We start from the raw sequence: 6,901 nt of genomic DNA on the forward strand, positions 1-6,901 counted from the left end.
AATACGTGACATTGTCCTCTGACACTGTAATCACCCTGGTGTAGGCCCTCATCGCCTTCTCCCTGGATTATTGTCTTAGATAGACCACTGCTTGGCCTCTTTGCCTCAAGCCTCTTCGCATTGTAATCCATCCTCTCAGTTATCTTATTTTTGTACTTATCTGCTTATATGTGGTATCATGCAGCAGTATGGAAGCTCCTCAGACAATGAACATTTATTAAGAGCCTACTGTGTGCTAGCTATTGTGCTAAGCACTGGGTATACAAATACTAAAAAGAAAGCTGCTCCTTGCCCTCAAGAAGCTTACAAGCTAATGGGGAAAATGATACAATCTTGGGTGCAAGGGCTGTTTCATTTTTGTCTCGGTTCCCCCATCACCTAGCGCAGTGTCTGATACATAGTAGGTGCTTAATAAATGCGGGTACCATTGAGTTGGCTGTGACTTCATGGAATTTGGGAAGGGATAGAAAAGGGTCAGGGATGCTAGTAGGAAAGGGCTCCTGGTTTCCCAGGTTATCACCCAGGAAGGGAAAGTTATCTCCAGGACAGGGCTGTGGTGGTGGCATAGAAAGGGCACTGCATTTGGAGTTAGAACATCTATCTGAATGACCTTAGGCAAGTCACTTATCTATCTGATCCTCAGTTTCCTCATTTGGAAGAATGATCCTATCTAGAACAAAATCCCAAGATTCTGTACATCAAGGTATTATTAGGTCCTAAGTGATAATGGGATAATGGACAAGTGACTAGCCTAGAAATAGGGCTGCTTCTTTTTCTGACACATTCTGATTTCCCATCTGGATATTTAGAATTGTTCTGGTAGCTTGGGGATTCAGGCAAACTGAATGTTCCCAGTGGGAAGGGCAGAAAGGAAGGAGCAAAGGAGCAAGAGGAAATGACGTGAGTCCCTGGAAAACTCTCTGTAACAGGTCTGGCATTCAGAGAATTCACCTGGCTGCTTTGGGAATGCAGTCCTGCTCTGGAAAAGTTTACTCCTTGTTGAAGATATGATCTTGAGTAAGTCTGTTCTCCAGCCTGAGTCTTTCTCTCCCTCTAAAGCAGGAAGGATCTGTCCATGGATGAGTTCTTGGTTCTCTCTCTCTCTCTCTCTCTCTCTCTCTCTCTCTCTCTCTCTCTCTCTCTCTCTCTCTCTCTCTCTCTCTCTCTCTCTTTCTCTCCCTCCCTGTGTGCCTTTCTTTCTGTCTCTGTCTCTGTCTCTTTTTCCTCTTCACCTCCCCCCCCCTTTCCTGTAGCACTTTCTCCAGTTAACAAAGTGCTTTTCTCACAACACTTCTGATAGGTGGGTCAGTTATGTTACCCTCCCCCGCAATACCATGAAACTAAGGCTCAAGTTGGTGAAGAGACAAGTGGTTACTCTACTAGAAAATGCAGGAGATAGGACTGGAACTCTGTGCTTGAGGCAGCTGGTGGCTCAGTGGAGGCAGAGCTGGGCCCAGAATCAGGAACACCTGAGGTCAAATCTTGCTTTAGATACTTTCCAGCTGTGTGACCTTGGGCGAGCCACTTAACCTCTGCCTCAGTTTCCTCCACTGTAAAATGGGGATAACAGCTCTAACCTCCCAGGGTTGTTGTGAGGATCAAATGGGATGACATTTGTGAAGCATTAGCACAGTGCCGGGCACATAGTAAGCACTATGTAAATGTTAGTTATTGTTGTTATCATTCTGACCCCGAGTCTGGATCTCTTTCCGTCACATCACGCTGTGACAACTGCTGTCTCTTCCAGCTCTAAGAGCAGAACTAAAACACAGATCTAAGCAAGTGCCCTCCCTTCTCAGAAATCTTCTGTAGCTCCCTGTTACCTGTACCATAAACACAAACTCCTCCGAGGAGAGGAAGGTGACACTCTCCACAATCTTCTTCCCTGGATCTTCTCCCAGGCCACGCCCATGAATTGTGAGAGTCCCACAGCTCAGTCCTTTCTTCCTCCATCCCACTTCACTTGGTGACCTCAGGAGCTCCCATGGATACAGTGATCATTTATATGCTGATGATTCTCAGATCTCAAATCCATCCCAACCTCTCTGCTGACCTCCTGTCTCAAATCTCCAACTGCCTTTCAAACATCCCAAGCTGGATGTCCAGTAGACATTTTAAATTCAACTCATCTAAACCTGAACTCATTATTTTTGCCCCTCAACCCTTCCCCCTCCCATGTTTTCTATTACTGCAGAGGGCAATGCCATTCTCCGATCCCAGCTCCCACCCTAGGAGTCGTTCTGGATTCCTCACTGTAGCTCACCTCCTCTATCCAAGCTGTTGCCAAGGCCTGTGATTTTTACCTCTGCAGCATCTCTTGAATACACTCCCTTCTCTCCTCTGACACAGTCCACTCCGGTGCAGGCTCTCATCGCCTCAGGCATGGATTACAGCAATAGCTGCTGGTGGGTCTGTCTGCCTCAATCTCCCCCCTATCCAGTTCATCTCTATTCAGTCACCAGAATGATTTTTCTAAAGCCTCCTGGCTTCCTTTAAGTCTTAACTAAAATCCCACCTTCTACAAGAATCCCCAAATCTGTCCTCTCTATAGCTTGTATATATTATTTGCCCAGTGTCTCCCCCATTAAACTGTGAGCTCTTTGAGGGCAGGGACAGTCTTTTCCTTCTCTTGTATCCCCAGTGCTTAGCACGGTGCCTGGCACACACTAGGTGCTGATAAATCGTTGTTTTTGGTCCTTCGTTCTTGAAGAGGACCATGACATCAGGAAGATGATGCCATGACATGTGAGTGAATTGGATCTAAGTGAGGCAGGGCTGTGCAAAGTCACCAGCCTCACTTTCTCCTCCTGAGCCAGCTGGGTCCAATAGCCACATATCGATCAGGACGACTGGAGATGGCCCCCAGGTGCTAATAAAGGCTTATTTACTGACTGACGATCTGGCTGCGAGTTACTGGACAGATCTTCTTTTCTGTTATTCCCATTCATGCACCCCCTTCATTCCAGTCAAACTGGCCTGCTCACTGCTCCCAGTATGTGACATTCCCACCTCCCGGCCTTTACAGAGATGGTCCCTCCGGTGTAGAACTGATTTCCTCTCCCACCTCTTATAATCCCTATTTGCCAGTAAAGCATGATTTAGGAGGCACCTTTATCAGTGCATATGTTGCATATCCTTCCCCTCCCCCTTCAGTTGAATGAGGCTCCCTGAGGGCAAGAACTGATTGAATTTTTATTTTTTACAGGTTCCGCAGGAGTCCTGGCATAGCAAACGATTAGTGTTTATCAAAACAAACCAAATTAGTGGGCTTTGTAAGCAGTGTGACTTTGGGCAGAAGAACTTGCCTTTTTAAGGACATGATGCAGAGGTATGAAGTTCTGGGACATCGGGTGGGGGCAGCAGGGCCAGGGCCGGGGAGAGGGGACTAGGGGAAGACATCCCTAGCTCAGAGCCACAGGGAACAGAGAACAAGGACTCTATTCTTCTGGGCCCCGGAGCTGCTTCCCTTCCTTTCTATGGCTCCACTTACAAAGCTCTGCCTAGCTGGACTCCCCTCCCAAGAACCTAGATCCTGAGGCGGTGTCTCAGTTAATCTCTAGGGGCCCCACTTTCTTCCCCTGAAAAATGGTACTAGCATTCTAATGTTTACTTTAGCTCACCTGATGGTCACAATTCAGTTTAACACATACTGATTCAGAGTAACCCTACAGGGCGTGGTGGAGGTACAGACAGGATCATTCCCATTTTATGGGGGAGCAAACTGAGGCCCAGGGAAGGGAAAGGCCTCAGGCTCACACAGCTAGAAAGTCAGGGGAGGGGCTGAGACTGAATCCTAGGAGTCTTGGCTCCAGCTCCAGGGAGTGCTTTTTCTGGTACGCTGAGATCGATAAGATCTTTTTGGCTTAGACAGTCTATGGTAACACATGTGAGAGGCCATGTGGCCTAATGGGCAGAGCTGGTCTTGAAGCCGTGTTGATAGGTCTATGTTCAGCCTCTGGCACATCCTGGCTGTGGGACTCTGGGCCAGTCTCTCAATGTCCCAGGGCCCTCAGCAGCTCTCCAAGACTACAACAGACAGTGCTTGGTCCTACACAAATCAGCTTTACATAAAGAATTCTGAAAGACATCCGCATTCCAAAACAACACCAACGTTAGCTTTCCTGTCCAACACTGCTCTCTTTCCATTCTTCGCCTCATTTAGGTACTCTGTGCCCCACCCAAAACACCACCAGGGGTTGGGGGCTTGCTTTGAGATTCCCAAAACACCACCAGGGTTTGGGGGCTTGGCTTGAGACCCCCCAAAGCCCCACCAGGAGTTGGGGGCTTGGCTTGAGATTCCCAAAACACCACCAGGGGTTGGGGGCTTGGCTTAAGACCCCCCAAAAACAACACCAAGGGTTGGGGACTTGGTTTGAGACCTCTGGTGCCCCTCCCCCCCCGAATCTGCATGTGTCTTCTGTCAGTCCATGCTTGGCTACCTTAAATCTGTTCCTGGCACATGTTATGGGTTTTCTCCTGTCCATGTCTGTCCCCCTCCTCTTCCTCTCAGTTCTGGCCATGAGGCTGGACTCAGCCCACGTGTTCTTCCTCCCGTTCTCCCTTCTCCATTTCCTGGCTCCACATGTCCTGGAACGCATATCCCTTGCACTGGCCCCCTTCTTGTCTCTCTCCAGCCCTTCCCTGTATCCTTGGGCAAATTTGCATTATGTAAAAATCCTTTTAAGTAAAGGTCTGCAAAATGTAAAGTGAGAACTGTCTGGAAGCTGGAGAGAGAGTGCCAACTGGCATGAGTGGAGGGAGATTCCTCACCTAGGAGTTCTCCATACTACTGAAATCTAGGGACAGTCCCCATCCCTATTCTATGATCTTAGATGAATCAGAATAGTCCCCAAACCAGCAGGTGGTAGTGGACAGAGTGAAAGGCCTGGGGTCAGGAAGACCTGAGTTAAAATACAGCCTCAGTACTATCTCACACCTATCAGAAATGACAAATGCTGGAGGGAATGAGGAAAAAATAGGTAGACTAATGAATCGTTGGTGGAGTAGTGAACTGATCCAATCATTCTGGAGAACAATCTGGAACTATGCCCAAAGGGCCATAAAATTGTGCATACCCTTTGAACCAGCACTACCACTTCTAGGTCAAAGAATAGAGGTCAGAAGAGATAAAAGAAAAAGAAAAAGGACCCATATGTACAACATTTATAGCAGCTCTTTTTGTGGTGGCAAAGAGGGGATGCCCATCCATTGGGGAATGGCTGAACAAGATGTGACATGATTGTGAGGGAGTATTAGTATTATCGTGCTATAAGAAATGACGAGAGGGTGGTTTCAGAAAAACCCGGCAAGACCTATACGAAGTGATGCAAAGGGAATTGAGAATACCAGGAGATCATTGTGCACATTTTGCAGCAAGTTTGAAATGATGATCAACTCTTGGAAGATTTGACTTCTCTGATGAATTCATTGATCCAAGACAGTCCAAAGGGCCCATGATGAAAAAATGCCATCCACCCAGCCCGAGAACTGACCAACTGTGAGTGCAAATGGGACTATAATTTCCTCACTTTATTCTTCTTGCTCCTTTGGGAAATACAGAAATATATATGATTAATATACATTAATATACGTGTATAATTGATATCATAGTGTTCACTTTTCTCCATGGGGGTGAGGGGAAGGGAGGGAGAGAATCTAGAAATCAAAATTGAAAAAGAAACAATTGTTAAAAGTAAATAATGAATTTATTTTAAAAAGGAAAAAAATCCATCTTCAGACACTTACTACTTGTGTGACCCTGAGGAAGCCCCTTAAACCTTTGTTTGCCTCAGTTTTTCCAACTGTAAAATGGGAATAATAGTAGCACCTACCTCCCGGGATTGTTTTGAAGGTCAGATGAGGTCATTTCAGTACAGTGCTTGGCACATAGTCAGTGCTGTACAAGTGCGTATTCCCTTCCCCCTTTCCCTGTCTTGTTCAAACAAGGAATTTGGGACACGTCCACAAAGCCACGCATATTCCAATCTGTCCCATTCCATTCTTCTGTCTTAAGTTCAAAGTCTCAGACTCACAGATTTAGGGACTGGAAAGGACTATAGAAGTGATGTAGTTTCATCTCATTTTGCAGATGAAGAATTTAAGGCCCAGAGACTGGCTCAGATCACTCAGGTGGGCAGTGGCGAAGCTGGGACCAAGCTTGGACTCCACTTCCCCTGTGCCTCTGGCCACCTCTGGGTCCCAGCTGCTCATCTCAGAGCTTGGCTTGGAAGTCCCTAGCTTCCCCTTTGGGCATAATTCTCTACCGATTCCTGCTTTTCCCTTTCCCCCAATTCCTTTCTGGCATCACAGTGCAGCAAGGTCTGGCTTCTGTGGAGACCTGCTCTTCTTGGCAGCTGCTGCTGTCTCCTGGCTCTATTAGTTCTCCTTTCCTTTCTAGTTCTGCTGCTCACTAGCAGTGTGACCTCAGAAAAGTCACTTTACCACTCCGAGCCTCAGTTTCTTCATCTATAAAGTGGGGATCATGATTAGCACCAGCTACTTCACTATGTGGTTTTGAGGGAAGTACTTTGTAAACCCCCAAGCTCTAAAGGGATGAGTTATAATTATTCTTCCCCCTCCTTCTCTTCATTAGCAGGGAAAAGGACTCCTAACAGCTAGGCAAGGTTCTTTCTTCTGGCCAGCCCAAGCAGAGGCATGAGGGAGTTCTTCCATTCATTGTCCTCGATTCCCTGGACACCTTCCCTCCTCATGCCCATCTCAGAGAATCCTGGTCTTCCTTCACAGCTCTGCTTGAGCACCTTGCAGGTGGGGCTTTTCCTTCTACCCACTCCCAGCCCCCAAGGCTTTTCCCCTCATACCTCCCCTCCTTCCCTCTCACCTTGTATTTACTTTGGAAGTATTTTATATTTAATTACCCCTCATGTTGTTTTTCCTGAGAATA

Source organism: Phascolarctos cinereus, unplaced genomic scaffold (assembly GCF_003287225.1).
Source record: "Phascolarctos cinereus isolate Bilbo 61053 unplaced genomic scaffold, phaCin_HiC Scaffold_2;HRSCAF=192, whole genome shotgun sequence".
Taxonomy (NCBI): domain Eukaryota; kingdom Metazoa; phylum Chordata; class Mammalia; order Diprotodontia; family Phascolarctidae; genus Phascolarctos; species Phascolarctos cinereus.